A 19,588-nucleotide genomic window follows, 5' to 3' on the forward strand; every position below is an offset into this window, starting at 1 on the left:
CCAATATTCAAAAAGGACCCCTGCAGGCATTTTAGAGTAGAAATCTCAAGGGCTTTTACTATGGAAATAGGACAGAAGAGGCTGGACACCTGAGGAATTTTCCAGAAGCAGGTTTATTGACTGCAGGGTTCAGAGGTAGCTCTGGCCTAAAAATTCTTCCTCTGAACAAAGATTTTGGAAATTCTTTGAATTTTATATCCAGTGGGAGGAGGAGCTTGGAAATTTTACATGACAAGTGCTTTCTGTTCCATCCTCCAGACCAGACACAGGTTTCATAAGCTTTTACCAAGAAAACAGAGAGAATATTTATTTGTATAATAAGCTTGCAGGCTAACTCTGACACAACTTTTGTGTGCAAACCTGGCATTTACAAGAACAAGCTTCAACCACATAACTTCGCCAGACATCCTGCTAATCTGACAAGAGGAGAAGCTTAATGATGGCAAGGGTCTTTTGGGTGGGGGTACCTGGTCTGCTTCACTACGATTTCTTATTAATATAAGAATTGATGTCATTCTATTAACTCAATATCCCTTATCTTGAAGAAAATACAAAGACCCCTATAACTTCTGTTAATTGTCAATGCCTGCAACACATTGTTATGTTATTTCTGCAGAATTTTAACTCTCATTCATAAATTATTTCCAACAATTATTTTCTTCTATTTGTTCCACACTAACCTAGGCATCAAAGTCATCTCATTTCCTTTCTATTCCTGAACACCATCCTCCCAAATATGTCACCCTAGACAGGTGTGTGCCAGAATTCACGGACCATTTGAAAAGATGGAGAATTCTCTCATTTCTCTCTCTCTCTCTCTCTCTCTCTCACATACACACACACAAACACACACACACACACACACACACACACACACACATACACACACACAATTCTCCATGGATGAAGATACTTTAAGAGACTCTGAGGAGGAGCAGAAATTGAGAATAAAAAGCTAAAAGCAATATAAATAATTCTTGTTCATAAAAATGTAAAATATTTGTCTAGGAGAAACACAACTGATTTCCATCATGCAGAGGAAATGAGCTTAAGCATAATGCATTCATTGCACATATTATATCACATGAAAGGGTTTTAGCCAGGTTTGTATCTATTAGCAAAACCATTTCAGCTTTCCTCATTGTGTGGGTGTTGGTGGGCAGCGGTTCAGACCTTACTTTGAATTATTTTTTACATCTTACTGGTTTCCTTATTAATAAGTTAAATATAATGTTTGATGTACTCATTTCATATTCATCGAACCATGGTTTCTACCTATAACATAGCCCCATTCTTAATAGTCAGCATCCACACTACTATCATTTTCTCGATTTTGCACTTTCTCTAAAGGCTCCAGCTCCCTGCAGTATTCTGAGGCCTTCCTCACTTCTCTTTCTTCTCTGATCTACACCACTTCCAAATTCCAAATTCCTTTCCTTTTCTAAGAAGAGAGGTTTAACTATTTTATTGTTTTGTAATCTCCTTGTGAATCAAGCCCTTGATTCTGCCCCCCACTATACATAGACCTAAACAGAGACAAGTTTATCTCTAATAGGAATTCTAGGGCCGGACCATTGAAATGATATCTTTAACCTATTTTGTGGTGTGTATAGGTGTGTGTGCGCACACACGTGTGAGAAAGAAGCTGGTTTATTTCCAGATAGAAATCTAGTATGGCTATAGGCTTTGGAAGATGAAATGTCTAGCCTAGAATTTTGGACCTAGAATATATTTTACCTCTGCATTGTTAATTTAGTGCAACCATATCCTACATAACAGATTTTAATTAATTTTGTTAGTGTAAAACAGTTATTTACATTCTCTGTATTTTATAATTTTAACATTAGTTCTCCCAAGAAATAGAGAATGAAAATGGACATTCTAAAATTCTGCCCTATCATTCCAAAATGTTGAAGATCATCCTATGGTAGATGTGGTGGTGTGAATGATCTTATCCTGCACTGTGTCCAATGCAGCCAGCACACCCCAGCATACCTGAGAGCTAGAGTTAAGATGCAAAACTGTCACTCCTGCAGACATTTTTCTGTCACCAGTTATATTCCACCAGTTCACCAAACTGATGCTTCAGTCTATCAGATCAGCAAAAGTGACCTACACACTTCAAAATTTCTGCTGCTTGTGGAGGGAAAGTCTTCTCTCCAGGACCCTACTTAGACTTATACAGGAAGATTTCTGACCAAACTTCCATCTCCTGGAGAAGTGTTTTAGAGGGGCTTCTGCTTATCACTACAACCTGTTATTTGCTCTAAGATCAAGGGGGTTGAGTGGAGGAGAGTGACATTAGGCAATACACCTAGTTTAGGAAAATAAAACCACTACCAATGAAATATTAACTGAAGTATGACTTTCCTGGCTCATTTCCTTATGAACTGTAACTATTCCTTGTTCTCAGTCATGGCATTTCCTTCTAGAATATGCATCTTAAAAAGAAAAAAAGTCATGGCTCTTTCCTTATGCACATTCTATCTGTTCATGCCCTCATGGTGACAGGCTTTTAAACGAGCGATGAGAAATGCCCTGGGAGCTCAGTGTGCTCGCTCTAAACAGTCCTGATAGCCCAGGTGGTGCCATGATGTGTAAGATAGCAAGATGGAGAAGTGTCCAGCTAGAATCAATCACATAATGTTTGCACGATTGTTTGTTACTGGTATTATTCCTGGGCGTTGGCCTATTTCCTAAATAAAATAAATCTTGTCCATTTTCTGCTTTGAGAAAATTTCACATTTTCCTGTTTTCCCTCTTTCTTTTCAAAAGTTTATAGTTTTAGGGGCGTAAAAGCAACTTGACTTCTTGTCCAACCTAAACCCTGCTCATCTTCCTGGACCAGTTAAACTCTTCCCCTCATAGCTGTTTGCCATAAGAACTGTGCCCCACATCTGCCTGCATCTTCTCCACAATTCAGCAGGGCATATAAGCTCCAGCACCCACTTGGCACTTGGTCATAGTAATAGTAACTATGTGACAACAATTCTATAACCAGTTTGACTGGGAGTCTCACCACATTAGGGTATACTTGTAAAGATCTTATTTTCAATCAACTATGTTCTCCCTACTCTCCAACCTCCTGTTGAGTAGCAGATTCCATTTATGAAACCCTAATCTGATATACAACTTCACTTTCCTTTTATTATTGATTATTACAATTTAGTTAAGATTTAGTCCTCATCACTTTTAAGTTTCAATCTCATATCTGCCTCTTTGACCTCACCAATGGAGGATTAAGCTTGAATTGGAGTGGGAGGGAGGTGAAGATCTTTTTCTTCACACTTCTTTCTTACATTTATCACTCTGGTGTTGGACCGGAGAATGAGAAAAGTCATTTTATTTATGTCAGTAAACTTTCTTGGATTGACTCTTTCTCTTTGTTAGTCAAAAGCAAACTTGTACCCAAAGTGGTCAGTTGCTATTCTCATTCTGTTGATACTCACCACTGATCTGAGTTATTGTGTCCAGATCAGTGGTAATTATCAAAAAATCACCACATAAATGAGACCCAAGAAGAACTTGTTAACATCCCAAACTCTTTCCACAGAATCAGTTCTCCCTTGTAAGAGTTTTCCTGGCCCATGGCCTCATGCCATATTCCTCTATATTTAAACCACATTGTACCATACTGTGTTGGTTCCAGGGCACATTTATCTCTTAGTTTCATCCATTCTTTGTTACCCCAGTTCCAGGGCTATGGGAGCAAGGAGTTTACACAGCCATTACTAAATGGAAACTAGGAATATTGGTGGACAATCTCTAACTGTAGCTATGGGAACATTTGGGCAAAAAGACCTGCCACTAAGTGAGTTTTCAACTTGGCGTTAAGATGTAGTGGTGGAGAGAACAATGGCTCCCCATATATATCTACAGCTCTATACCAAGAACCAGTATATATGTTAGGTCACATAGCAAAATAGATTTTGTGATGTAACTAAAACTTTTGAGATGGAATGATTACCCAGGATTATTCTTATAAGAGGGAGGTAAGAGTCTCAAAATTGTAAAAGGAGATGTGATGACGAACTGATACGTTCTGAGGATAAAGGAAGATTTCAGGAGCCAGGGAATACAGGTAGTCTCTATATTCTGGAGAAATAATGAAAGGCAAGGAAAAAGTATGACAATGGGCTCTCCCATAGATCCTCTTGAAGAAATGCAGTCTTGTCTTCACCTTGATTTTAGACCCTAAAACACATTTTGGACTTCTGATTTCCAGAACTGTATTTCTGTTGTCTTCAGTGACAAAACTTGCTGTAATTTGCTACAGCTGCAATAGCTAATACAGATGTCAATGGCACATTTTTCAAATGCCCACGACATTTACAAGTCGAGTTAAAGTATCCAACTCTGAAGCACACTTCTGCCACAAGGAGTGGTAAACAAGATAGGCATCTTCCATAATTTTATTTGTACCAAAAAACTGTTACTGAAATATATGTTCATGATATTACACAATATTCTTATCACAAAGACCCACAGGAGAAATTTCATTTTTTCCTCTTTTTGTACCAGTGGCTTAAATCATGAGGACAGACCAGTGGACCACCTGTAGCATTTTTTTTCTAACCTCACTTTTGGCTTTGTCATCTGTTCTCTGTTCTTATTTGCCTTTGTCCCATTTCCTTCATGCAGTTCTTTTTTAGTCTTGTATTATCAAATTATCTATTTTGTTATATAACAAAGTCCCTTAAAATTTTGAAGTTTAGAACAACAAAGGTTTTTGTTGTTGTTGTTGTTGTTGTTTTTTCAGTCTCTGTCACTTAAGAATACAGGAGTAGATGATGGTTCTGGCTCAGGGAGGGGCTACAATCCAAATGTTGTCTGGAGCTTCAGTCTTCTGAGGTTTAGCAGTGGCCGGAGGTTCTACTTGTGAGTTCCCTCACATGGCTGTTGGCGGGAGACCTCAGATTCTTGTCACATAAGCTTTTTCATAGAGCTTCTTACAACAAGGCCACTGCATTTCTCCAGATGAAGAGAGAAGGGGGAGAACAAGCTGAAGATAGAAGCTCCACATTTTTAAATCCTAATCTTAGAAACAACATGCCTCCTTCTATGTATGCAGTACTAAACCAGCCTGGTTGGATATGAGGAAGAAGTCCATCCACAAGGGTATGACTACTGGGAGAGGGGATCCCTGGAGGAATCTTGGAAGTTACTGCCATATCCCCGAATATTCTCTGAAAACAAAAAAAATCAATGTGCAAAGTGTGTGGTGAGAGAAGCTTTCAGTAACCTTCTGTAAGTCTAATTTTATGCCCATTCATGATTAATCTTATGGACTAGAGATCATTAAGACAACAAAGACACCATGCACAGGGAAGTGGAAAGAAAAAAAAGGAATTAGGGTTTTAACTGGTCTTAGCAAATTGATCAAATGGTTAGCAACAAAAAGAATCCCAGTGAAAGTAATTTTATCACTCTATACCAAAAAAAGAAAAATACTCTATTATGGATATTTATTAATGAGGATACTCTGGGTCATAAATGTCTGAAAACAACCCAGAGGGCTTTAAGGAAAAACGTAGTGTGGCTCATGTACAGATAGGTATAAGTTCAATCTCTGTGTGTATTTTCCTGCCCACCCCTTCCTTCCCTTAGAGAGTCCCACCACAGCATGACTACAAAGGAGGCTGGAAAGTGGACATTTGGCACTTTCATATTTAATGGTGAAAACAGACATGATCTGATTATTTGTGGGATTCCCCAACAAGTTAGCAGAGCTACAGTATAGGAACTATTCTAAATAAGGGAGAACTTTAGATGCCTCACTTTTGTTTCATTTGTAGTAGTGTTAGGTGGAAGGCCAAACAACCATTTCCAACCACCTTCTCTTGACCTCATATTCATTAATGAAGCCAGCAAAATGATCTCTGTACAAGGTGTCTTACAGCAGTAGTGGCCAAAGATATAGCCAATGAATGTCAGCTTCTGGTTTGTCCAAAAGAGAAAAGAAAGTGTTGTAGAACTTCTGCTCTTCTTCTGCTTCATGTCTGGTGCTACACATCCCATCTGAAAATCATGAGACAAAAACTGTAAAACTGAAAGGCAGTAGAATAAGAAAAGCTGAGCTAAGTCCCCATAGTGCTGGCAAGCTACTGAACCAATACTAGCAGCCACCTACCTACCCTCTGATATCATGTTTTGGTAGCAAACAAACCCTGACTTGACAAGCCATCTTTAAGATAGACTTAGCATAACTTACTGCCTAATATACACTTTACCTTAAGCAGTTTTCTAATATATAATTTTTCTTCTAGGAAAAAAACTAAGAAAGTCATCAAACTGACCCAAGGTAGGGGCACAGGGGTCAAGTGCCCGGGAGGCAATTTCCCTACGGCATGAGCTGGTCCTCTACCCAAGTCTTGGCATTCGGCCAGAAGCAGGGTGCCCAGAGGCCAACAGCCCTTGTGACCAAGAAGAAGGAGTCCATACACAGGACCAGTCTTGGGGGTTGTGCTGGAAAGGCAGATTCATGGCAATCAACACTATGGCATCTACAGAGCTATGGGACTTGGAGAAGGCTTGTAAAATGCCTTGGAAATCACTCCCTGCTGATCTGGAAAGTAGGAATGGACTGGGGATGGGCAATTTGGATCAGTCTGTGATGTATCATTTCGCCATCCTAGACCCTCACGAGCCATATGCTCGGCAATTATAGCCTCAGGAAATACTTATTACAGGAAAAGAGTCAAACAAGCTGATATGCCGGCATCTCCAAGAAGAGCTGGTTATCTAGTTATCATGGAACAGAGCTGAGCATGACTTGCGATTCAGTACAATCATAAAAATGATGGAACCAAATCTGGTAAAGGATAAATGATTATGAAATAGCATTTAAAATCCTAATATAACCTTACTATGTCCCTCAGCATCAAACAGATCTTTTACAGATCCAGAGCCTAATTTTAAAAACAGCTATGAGGATCTGGAGGGAAAAACAATAAAGATGAACAGGCTTGGAAATTGTCTAATTCTTTAAAAGACCAAAATAATTGTGTATATTTTGCCCGGAGAAAAGGAAGAAGCCATGGTATGAATTTGATAATCAATCATCTCTAGACTCATGACGTGCAGTTATAAAAAAAAAAAAAAGAAAAACAAGAATGTTATCCACAGCTGTTCTTTTTTCTTGGGGATCAGAACTTCATAAAAACATTATTTGGGTGTGTATTTGTGGTTGTTTTGCTTCCTCAAGAAAATTGTTCTCTTTCCTTGGGAAAGAATGTCTTACCAAGATGTAATGAAAGCTTCTCATCTCCTCCACTGGAGAGATTCTGAGAAATTAGTCTTGGGTTTCTAAGAACAAGTCCTGCCTTACCACAGTGAGATGGTAACCAAGTTTCGTATGCTGTGTACCATTGTGGATAGAAATCCAAAGAGGCCGGATGTGGTGGCACATGCTTGTAATCCCAGCGGCTCAGCAGGCTGAGGCAGGAGGATTGCAAGTTCAAAGCCAGCCTCAGCAAAAGCAAGGTGCTAAGCAACTCAGTGAGACCCTGTCTCTAAATAAAACACAAAACAGGGCTAAGAATATGGCTCAGTGGTCGAATGCCCTTCAGTTCAAAGCCTGGTATACCCCTTCAACAAAAAAAAAAAAAAAAAAAAAAAAAAAGAAGGCCAAAGAGGAACTGGGTAAAATATAAGAAATAAGGAATAAAAATATTTATTTATTTATATTTTACTTCTTTTATAAAAGGGAAAAAATAATTTGAGGAGACTTATAAGAATAATATTCCAAAAATAAAGGATAGGAAGGGAAGCATTCAAGTGGAATGATGAATTAGATGAAAGAAAAATGTAAGAAAACACACAGGTGGGCTTTTTGCTTAGCTAAGAGAGTAAATCATGCCACCAGAGGTAGCCAGTCAATTTGTAGTGGTCAGGTCATTGCGCTAGAGTGTCCCTAAGAAATTAGTAAACTTTGGCAAACGGTCTGCAGTACTCAGAAACACTAACTTATTCCCTGGCAACTGATTAAATGCTCAGAACACAGTGCTCCAAGAGAGCATGATTTGACAAGGCACCTTAAGATAATTCTTGTGTCGGGTTTAAGAACCAATAAGGAAACCTGGAAATTTGCACCATATGACATGACCTGCAATTCCTAGCACAGTCAGTCTAGGCTACTCGTCCTGGACTTTAAGTTTATTATTTCACATTCCCTCTATTCTTTTCCTGTGACACTTTGTGTTTGAAAGAGGCTTTGATCAACATCCTGCTATAAAACACAGGTAAATTGAGCCAGATTGCCACAGGAAAACAGGAAGGTGAAACTCCAAACCTCGGTCCTTGTGTTCTGTCAAAAGAAAATTTAAGGTCAGACACCAAAAGTCATGCAAGAGAAATTTACAAAAGCAAAGAAGGCTCAAGCAGAGAGCACTCTCGAGAGAGAGTGGGCTGTTTCTGAGCAAAGAATGAACGACAAAGGAGACAGCGCTACCTCCAAATGCATTACTGTTTAATGTTTACCAGGAGATGGGGAGACCACCTTTGTATGCTTTGCAAATCAGGTGTTCAACTCCTCCTTCTCATCGGGTGGTAGAGTTTTTGACCTTGGTTGGTCATCTCCGGAACTGTCATGGTGGCCATCCTATTTAAGGAGCTTCATCTACCAGTCAATCCCACGTTAATGTGTGCACTGAGTTTAATAGCTGGTCAGATGTTACCTTAGTGCATCTGCGCTGCTAAAGGAAACTTCCTTCCCAGACAGATGGAGACACTTACAGCTGTAATTCCTAACTTCACATCAACATCAATGGACCCTGTCAAGGGTTAGTCCCATTAATCCTTTCCTTTGGACATATTCTCCCATTAGCTCCTTTGCTTCTGTTTATCTTTTTTACGAATTAACTACCACCCTTTGCTTTCTCATCTACTTTGGAAGCAGTTTAAAGAAGATCCTAAAGTAATTTAAAGAATACTCGTGACCTTGCTTGCATTTCACTGCTCATTGCTAGCTACTGTTAGCACAAAAGGACCCTGCCAGGTGCAAACTTCACAGATCAGCACAGCTTTTATTCAGAACAGAGTGATGCCTCTGATGGATCCACTTTCCTGGTGGAAAATGAGTCCCCAGCCAAAGGGGAGTCTATACTTATACAGGTTACATTGAGGGATGACTTCATTAATGACAGAGTGTGCCTGTTTGGGAGGTGACTTAATTAATGATAGAGCGTGTCACTCAAGAATTTTAGATTTTGTTTTTACTGGGCAATGGAGCGTCTGGGGTCAGTGGCCAGCATCTAGAAAGGATTTATTTGGGAAGAGATCAATGTTTAAGTCTCTTCCCAGGGACTGTCATTCTAGGTGTGATGGACATCTTCTCCCCAGGGCTTGTTTTGTAACTGGGAAAGGATCAATGTTATTAATGTATGGCTTTCTTTTCCACTCCCTTTTCCCAGGCTACACTATTTTGGGGTTTGTCATTTTCCATATCTGATAGGTACTACCTAACAAGATGATGTTCTAGGTCCCTTTAATTATTTGCTAAGATAGAAAATGAATAAACAATAAATCAGTATTATAGACTTGTAAATTGCTGAATTAATCAATCATGAAGTTCAGGCGTCAACCAGCCTTGGACTTTCCTGGGCTGCTGTTCCTGTGACAGTGTCACCTCAGATCCTCCAACTCCTTGCTTCCCCTTCTCCAGGTTGTTTGCGTTGGCTCCCACAGAGAGCTGATCACCAAGGGGCTTCCAAGGCTACTGGAGAACCCTGGTCAAAATATTCCTCCTACCTGCCGTACTGCCCTCTTTCTTTCTAACCATCTCGTCCCCACCCCTTTCTTCAAGACCCATTCCTTCCACAAAGCTTCTTCCTTCATGTCCAAAAGGCAATCAGTCATTTTCTGGATTCCTACAGTTTTTAGTCTGTTCCCCACAAAATAAGATTACCCAACTATTGCCTTAAACTTTTCGTGAGCTATTTTGCTTATCTATATCTTCTTTTCCCAGAAGTTTCATAAGCTCATCAGGATTATATCCCCATGACTAGACATCTCCATGGGGCTTTGGTCAGGCCCATGTGAGGGGGCCCTGTGGCCATGAGTGGCTTGGCTGTGATCTGGATAAGGAAATGAGCAAAAATGTGTCAGAGGTTCAGAGTGCTTCGGGGACTCAGACTAAAACATGAAGTACTCTTCCTTCTTCCCTGTCCTTCCCCTTTTCTTGACTGCTGATATTAAGTGCCTAATCCTTTTAATGCTAATGTTAAGTGGTCTAAATAGAGCAAATCCATCAGAGTGAAATACAGCTCCACTGATGGTGCTGGGGCTGCACATCCCTGCTGCTCTTCTGTAAGCATCTCACTCGTCTTGCCTGAGGGTCTTGGCCTCCCAAGTCCTCATCACTGCAGAAAAATGATTCTGTGCAGTTAATTCCCTGCCTTTGGTCAGTGTCCCCATCCCTTCCTCATGGATATCTAACAATTTCATAGCAACATTTCTTTTCTATCTCAGCATTAGGCATGGGCTCTCTGATAAAAGGAAGTTAGTTCCTTAAGTTACCTGTCTAGGCAATGTCAGGTAACATCTGACAGGTAATTCTGGAGGGGTAGCTTTGGGGGAAGAGGGGAACGTAATAAGAAAGTATGCAAGGTTGTATTTCCTTTTGGGGAGAATTAGCTCTGATTTAAAATAAAATCTGCTGGTGATCCTATTAGGTATATCATTTCGTCTCCTTTAGTTTAGCTTGAAAATATATACTAAGAAGCTTTTCAACCTTCGGTTTTTTATACCCTTTCATTCACCGAGGGTCTGCCATTATTAGTCCATCCAGAAAATGAAGTCTCCCAATGGATAATGTTAGAAAGAGAAATATTGACAAAACTTCTGTCAAGAAAAGGTGACACAGATCATTTCTAGGCATCAAAATGATACTCAGCTCCTGAATTTTGACTGAACTCCAGTTACCGGGTTGGGACTCCAACTTCCAACAACAGCAACTACAAATTTATCTGAACTTGTAGCCTAACTCCCCTCTTCCTCTTATAATAACAACAGTTTCTTGCTCAACAAAATGTCATCCCTTCCTCACATATTCTAATTTTTTTTTTCCTTCTCAAGGATCATGCTGCAGTCACTGTATCTTAAATTTCTCCATCACTACCAATTCCATCCCACTGCAAAATTGTTCTATTTAAAACAAAAACAATAATAAATCATCCACTTTCCCCTATCACTTTCTTCTTCCCGACTCCTCCAAAATGGAGACATGGTTCTTTATTTTCTTTAGCCCTCAAGAAGTTAGACATTCTAATTTACCCTCTTCCAAAAACTTCCCGAGTTCTCTCTTCAGCCCAGCCTCTCCTCTGACCCTCCCTGTCCTCCCACCAGAGTTTGGGGATGAGACTAGTTTCCATGCTTTGCCAATTTTCTTCTGGGTTCTTGTCTCACAGATTAGAAGAATAAAATCCGTGGGCAATCACAGAAGGGAAGAGTAAACGCAGTAGGATTTATTTAAGTGAAAAGAGAAAGAACCCTCATCATGCAGGAGGGGCCTGATGGCAATAAAACCCACACTGGCTTAGGAGATTTTATAGTTCTGGGTAGAGCATGCAGAAAAGCTATGTTAAAAAGGCATCGTAAACAGCACCAAAATCATTGATCAAAATCTATATAAAACAGGCATTGAAAACAGCACCAAGGCTATGGTCTTTGTTTTAATTCTTTCTATCAACTTCCATCTCAGTTCACCTCCACCTCCCATTTTCCCATTTCCCATTCTCTCACCACAGAGACAAAGGAGGGGACAGAGGCGAAGTTCCCACAGGTAAGCCTAGGGGTCTTTAATACGTGAAATAGGGCCTCCTAGTGCCCATTAATTCCTACCTATTAGCCTCCAGGTGTGGTTTCTGCACTTAAACAAGACCTCAACTGGGGCCCATCACTTCTGATTGCTGACCATTCACTAATCTTATTCACAGCCATCTCTACCTGCACAGCTCACGGTATCTCCTGCTAGTCTCAAGCTATACTTGGGATCTCTGCCCCAATGTCAGTCCCTCCTAGTTATTCAAACCAGTGATCTGAGAAGTATTTTTTTCCACATTCCTCTTTCACCCTCTACCTTCAAAAGCTCACCTAGCATTGTATCTTTTATAACCAGTTCACCATTTTTTCATCTCTGCTGCTAAAAAGAGAAGGCTGTCACACAAACCTCTGGACCAGTTTCTTCAGTAGCTCCTAAACAGATATTGTGTGGAACTTCTTTGTCTTGTTGTTGGCAACTGGGATCCAAAGCTGAACCAGGTGGATATGGACAGTCAACAGATATGGCCCTTCCCTCAAGAAGCTAATCCTTCACAAGGGAGCCTGTGCTGTACTATTACGGTACCTTGTGCAGGTTATCCTGGAAACATAAAAAAAAATAGTATCTAGCAAAGATGGAGTGGAATAGGTGTACCGCATGATGATATCTGTGCTGTGTATGAAAGCATGAGTCTCAGATGACTAAGTCATTACAGGTGAAGGGAGGGAAGAGCCAGAGCTTATGCAAAGGCCCCTAGTAAGAGTAGGCACAGCTGCTTGACAGAATGTAAGGAGTGCCTAAAGGCTAAAGCCAAGCCTCCAGTAGGCAGGGAAGGCCAGGAAGAGCATGCTAAGCCACTGGAATCTTATTTCAAAACTTTCGAACAGTTAAAACAAACTTTCTAATTCACTATTGTGAAAAATCACTGCTATATGGGAAAATAGACGAAATGAGGCAAAATGAAGATAAAACGGTGAGAAAAAGTCAATAGAACCGAGAGATGTTAAAGGAGTGAAGTTGGCAGGACTTACTGATTATGTGAAAATAGTGCATGAAGGCAAAAGAGAATTCAAAAATGACTCTAGATTCTTGATATGTGCCCATCCTGATTGACAGGAGGCCAGAATCTGAACTGAGCTTAAACCTATGCACCTCTCTGCTTTCCACTATAGAGTTAATCCTATAGTTCCAGGCATTCTTGGTTTTTATTATTAAAATGCCTCAATGTCTCATTGATTACCTTGAAAACTGATTTGAACTTCAGATGCACTATGTTCTCAAGTATTGCAAAGGAATGAATTAGATTACTTTGGAATGAATTTCATTTTCTTCCTAATTTATTATATGTTTCCATTTAATTCAAAAATTGGAGAGCCTTTTGCCTGCGGCATAAATAGTAGTCTGTTCTTCCAATTTGGGTTTCTGTTGTTTAAGAATCAAACAACCTTGACTACTCACTCTCAGTTTAAACCTCACAGAGAATTCTTAACAGATGCCTAGAGCATGTGGGTTAGGGGTCAAGTCCCCAAATGAGTCTTATTTCAAGGTTTCCCTGTATTTGTCCTACTGTTAACACTGCAAATTTTTCCTCTTGATTCTCTCATGAGCACATGTGTTTTCCAGAAGAAAGAAAAGATAAACTCAAGGAGTAGAAGTGAGTTCCTTTTGGATTCCATAATGGATAAACTTTTAAAAAGGATATTCTACTTAATGTTAGTATATCTTATGTACCCCTAAAAATTCATGGCCTGCTTAGTTTCCTGAATTTCCATATTTCATTCTACAAGGCCTTAAAATGTATGTGATTTCTGATATTGCCAAATCCTGATTCTTCATATCATGTACATTCTTTCTTGGAAAACACAACCTTTATCATATAGATACAAATGCATCTATTTCTTAGCCTGCCCTAGCAGGCTCCACATTCCTCCTGGGTTCTTACATAAGTAACAGTGATTTATTAAAAAAAAAAAATTAATTCTCGACCCTCTATATAGGAGCACTCCTCTTTGCATTCAGTAGAGAGGAAAGGTCTTGTGAAAGTCTTGTATTGTTTCCAAAGAGATTTTATTTGACTGGTGAAACAATTCAAGAAGTGCTAGCTCAGCCATGAACCTGAGCTGTGAGAGAAACCCTGAGTGCTACCCATTTTGACATGCAGGGAGCTCCCTGCACAGGAGAGGGCCAATGTGGGGCAAGGTTAGGACATCAGATGGGATCTATACCAGCACAAGAAGATGTGCCACATAATGTGCCACCGCACATTAGAAGACATTGTAGCAAATATCCCTAGGGATTAAAAATAGCTTTCATTTGAAACCCCCACAAAATGAATCCAACTACACTGCAGCTGCTGATTCTTTAAGTAGAAAAATGGGACCATGTCCCAGGGCCATTGTTTTGTTCAGTCTCTGGCCATTTGCCTTGAGGCCCAAATGTTAACAATTTTATGCCAAAAACATTTAATTGCATCAAATGCTGGAAAGAAGTTTCTACAACCCTATTTTCTGGGTCTTGTGAAAGCCTCATCTCTGACTATAAGCCAAAAATTAACATTATTTTGTTTTTCCAAAAGAGTTTCAATTTTATAGAAGTCCCTTTGCAGATATTACTGATAATCTTTTTTTAAAGGCTCTTATGTATCAAACCAAATAAGCATAATACTAAATAATATTTATTTTTAATATAATATATAAAAATATGTTTTTAACATATTTTTTAACACAAGCTGAAAATACAAATGGCTCCTGGGCACAAATTCTTCTTTTTGGTTTTGTGAATTTAAATAGAAAATACTGCCCAAAATGGAATGTCATTATGAATATTTCCTTGCTTATATGATTGAATACTCATAATTCATTTTACTAGGATTGAACAGGACTCTTATTTTCTCAGGCTCCAGCTGAAGCCCCAAAGCTGACAGCAAACAAAAACAACTACCTGGGACTGGGGTTGTGGCTCAGCGGTAAAGCCCTCGCCTGGCATGTGTGAGGCGCTGGGTTCAACACCACATAAAAATAAATAAATAAAGTAAAGGTATTGTGTCCAACTATAACTAAAAAAAAAAAAAAATTAAAAAATAACTATCTGCATGCTCGAGAAACAGAGCTAGACCCATCTATGCATAATGTAATAAAGATATCTCAACTGCTCTCCTCAATAACCTACACAAACAGAAACTGGAATTTAGAGAAGGTGCAAATTTAATTGAGGGAGTGCTGGAGAGTAGGTGCATTAGCATCTCTTTCCCTCACTGGAGGAAGTTGTATCACCTCCAATCAGCAACCAATGAAAAGGTCTTCAGAAGAACCACACCTGGAGATCAGAGGTGTGTACTAGCTCTCCATCCCTGTCCAATGCTTGCTGAGAGCCTAAGACCCTCTAAATGAGGTGCAGAGAAGCTTCCTGAAAAACATGTCTTGAATCTAAGGGGTTTGCAAGCACATGCAACCCCAGGTTATGATAACAGTGATACCAGTCTTGGAGATCAGTTTGTTCCCCTGGTGTTGAAGATTAAACACCAGAGAAACACTGAGGCAAGCATAGAAAGCATGTTTTATTTAAGAAAGAGATAGAGACAGCATATTTCTCCAAAGAGAAGGGGGCACAGAAGACTGATTGTGTCTTGCACTTTTATAAACCCCAGAACTCCCCTACCTTCTCTTTCTTCTCCTTGTATGTGCCTAAGGGCTAGAAGGGGTAATCATTAGCAACTCCTTGTGCCAGGAAGTACAATCCCCATGGAGCCAGAAGTGCAAAATCCCAGAGGTATTAGCAACCCATGGAGCCAGGAAGTTAGCTGTTAGCAACTCACTGTCTTTTCTTTGCTAACAGCCCTCATCTTTTCAACCCCCATCATTCATTTCCTACACTGACTACCAGGCCTTCACCCCCTGCCTCAGTTTGTTGAGGAATGTGACATATCCTGTCCCCTCAGACCAGGCAGGGCTGCAGGCAGACTGTTTTTGGCAAAGAAAGCAAGTGGGGATTCAGTACAGTGGGGTCATTTTTATAGAATTATTCTCTTAACCTCATGTTCCCACCATCCTCATCTGCCCCCTTATGATAGCTGATGGCAGAAGGTGAACTACAGCCATTCATAACTCCATAGCTGGGACGGAAGGAAGCAGTGAGAACTGATTACCCTTCTGCCTTGGAGCTAGGTAAGTGTGTGTGAGTTTCCCATGCATGACTCTTCAGGAAGGTAGACATTCATGGACTGTTCTGGTGGTCTGCCTGCCAGCATGAAAAGGCTCCAAAGTGAGAATGTAAAGGGAGAAAGGTTAGAGGTAGAAGCTGAAGAATGTTCCCGAATGATCAGATACAGAGTCAGTGCATCACGGTGGAGTTTTCTATGGGGACTCCAAATGAACCTCCAATGCATCCTGTGAGGGAGAGGCAGGACAAGGTGGTTTAGACTCATTTCTTCCTGCTCTTCCTCACTAAGCACAACTATAAACCCTGTAAATAGTGCAAGAGGAAAGCACAGGGGGATTCTGAAGTTGTTAAGTGGAAGATGAACTAACTTGGGGTCCCAGGACTAGAACAACAGCACAGCAACAAGTTGTGTTAGGTTCCTCTGACCCAAAAGAAGATGACCTCAACTTGGCATTTCCTGACACTCAACTTAGCAATAGAAAGCAGCTCACATAGACTCACTCACTCCTTTCCTAAATCCATGGGAGTATCAACAGGATTAGGCAAGCAGCCCTATGCCAACACATTATGGACAAAGGGATTGATGGGGAACCCTGCCAACAATAATCAGGAAAACACACATCCCTTTCCTGGCCCCAGGGAGCCTCTTTGTCCCTATGGGCCTAGAACCTCCTTCTTCTACCCAGCTACACTAAGCAACCAGCCTAGGGAAATGCTTTCCACCCTTTCAGACAGCATCAGAAGAGGTTAGTGGTAGCACCAACTGTTATGGCTTAGATGTGAGGTGTCCCCCAAAAGCTGATGTGTGAGACAATGCAAGAAGGTTTAGAGGAGAACCTAAACCTAATCAGTGAATCAATTCCCTGATGGGATTAACTGAGTGATAACTGAACGTTGGTAGGATATCACTGGAGAAGGTAGGTCATTGGGGGCATGCCTTTGGGGTATATATTTTGTATCTGGCAGGTGGAGTCTCTGCTTTCTGATCATCATGTGATCACTTCCCTTCACCACACCCTTCTTCCATGATGTTCTGCCTCATCTCCAGACTGGAGGAGATGGAGCCAGCTGTCTATGAAGTGAGACCTCTGACATGAGCCTCCACATAAAATTTTTCCTTGTCTAAAATTGCTCTGGTTGGTCTTTTAGCCATAAGCAACCAAAAAAAAAAAAAAAAAAGCTGACTAAAATACCATGTTAACCAAGCGCACCAAATAACATTGAATAGCTATGAAAATTAAACTCACATTGGAACCACAGGCCACAAAATAGTCCAGGACTTGAGTGCAAAACCTAAACAGAATGATTGCCTAATAAAATAAAAGATTAAAATCAGACCCAGAGTCTCCTGACATAATAACAAAGTATCCAGGATGCAACTGAAAAATCACCTGCATTACCAACAACAAAGAAAATCACAACTCCCATGAGAAGGGATGATCGGATGCTAACACCAAGATGACGCAGATGTTGGAATTTATGACAAGAATTTTTAAAAGCTGTCATAAAATACTTCAATAATCAATTACAAAGGGTCAGGGTGGTGAAAGAGAAGCAGGCTCCAAGCCCAGCCTCTCCATAGTTTGGAATCAATACAACAGAAGTGCTACTCAGCGAGGTGGGTGACAGAAAGGAATGCACTGTGCCACATCAGAATGCCTGAGCTTGAGGAAGTGAACATCCAGGCAGGTCCCAGGAGCGAGGTGAAAAGAAAGAAAGAAAGGAAGAAAGAAAGGAGAGAGAAGGAGATGACAAGGGCATGCATGTTATCACCCCTGCAGAACTTCCAGTGGGTCAAAATGTGAAGGTGGAAGACAGAGATAGATAGTGATGATTCCGACTTTTGTAGGCTTAGGCTAATGTTCATTGTTTACAAAAAAAAAAAAAAAAAAAAAAAAAAAAAGCTTAAAAAGTAAAAATATTTACAATTTCAAAATAGAAAAATGCTTATAGATTATGGAAAAAAGAAAATATATTTGTGTAGTAGTATAATGTGCTATGTTTTAAGCTAAGTGTTACTACAAAAAAATCAAAAAGTTTTAAAACTTAGTTATAAAGTAGAAGAGTTATAATAAACTAAAGTTAACTCATTATTGAAGGAAGAAAAATCTTTTCTAAAGTTAGTGTAATTTAACCAAACCGTGTTTCTAGATTCCACGGGAGTGAACATAATATCCTAGGCCTGCATGTTCACTCACCACTAACTGAGACCAAATTCCAGCTCTTCAAACTCCATTCACATAGTGACCTACATAGGTATACCATTTTCCTTTCTTCTTTCTTTTTTCTTTTTCTTTTCTTTCTTTTCTTTTTTTCTTTTTTTTTTCTTTTTCTTTTTTTTTTTTTTTTTGGTACCAGGGATTAAACTCAGAGGCATTTAACCACTTAGCCACATCCCCAGCCCTATTTTGTATTCTATTTAGAAACAGGGTTTTATTGAGTTGCTTTGTGCTTTGCCATTGGTGAGGCTGGCTTTGAACTAATTATCCTCCTATCTCAGCCTCCTGAGCCGCTGGGATTATAGGCATATGCCACCATCCCTGGTTCCATTTTCTTTTATACTGTATTTTTACTGTACATTTTCAATGTTTAGATACATAAAGAATTACTATTGTACCACAACTGCCTACAGTACAGAAACAGTTTGTACAGATTTGAAGCCTTCAAGCAACATGCTATACCATAGAGCCCCCGGTATAGTAGACTATACCATTTGGGTTTGTGTAAGTACACATTTCTCAGAACTTAACCTCATCATTAATCAATGCACAATGATAGATAGAAAACTAGATAGATTAAAAAGAAAGAATTTAAAAGTCACTTAAACAATTGCAAGGCTTCAAGCCACAGTTCAAGACTGAGCTTTGAATTTTAAGTTTGGCTACCAAAATTATAGATCCTGAAAAGCTACTAGAGATTTCCAAAGAACCATGGCTTTTTCTGCCTTTGGGACACTTCTTGAATTCAGCAATCCTCCATGTATGGCTCAAAATCAAAACAAAATTTTCATCCAAGTAAGCTCATAATAGGGGCTATGTCCTCGCAAATGCCTGACTCCAGGAATATGCCAGGATCAGTTACAAAACAGCTCATGTGCACAGAACCTGTAATGTATGGTAGACCCTCAGGGTACATATAGATGATTAGGTAGAGTACCTGCCCTCAATGAGTTCCGATTCAAAAAACAAAACATGACTTCTGGTTCATTGTATCTCAGGAGCTATGTTGAATCTGCTATTAATCCAATCTAGTGAGTTTATATCTTTAGTTCCTACCTTTTGAAACTCAAATTTTCATTTGGTTCTGTTTTCATGTATTCTTGATAGAGAACTGTAAAGTACAAAAAGCTATCAAATTTCTCAATATTGACTTTGAAATGCTTTATCCCTGAGGGGCCTCTTCTCAAACTGGAAAAATGCCCCCCAGAGAGAAAGAGAAACACCAATGATGGGCTCATTTTTATGGTTTCTCTTTTTCCTAAAATTGACTCAGTTATTCTTCACCTATTTATCAGCTTTCTGGTGAGTGAAACTGGTAATACATTTCTTTATTACTTGGTCTCAGTTACAAGATTGTTCCTCCTGTGACTGGAAATAGAATGTTTATATTATATGATTATGATTGCCAATATCACTATACTGTGATGTGTAACTATAGTGAATTCTCCCATAT

Source organism: Callospermophilus lateralis, chromosome 8 (assembly GCF_048772815.1).
Source record: "Callospermophilus lateralis isolate mCalLat2 chromosome 8, mCalLat2.hap1, whole genome shotgun sequence".
In the NCBI taxonomy this organism is placed as follows: Eukaryota; Metazoa; Chordata; class Mammalia; order Rodentia; family Sciuridae; genus Callospermophilus; species Callospermophilus lateralis.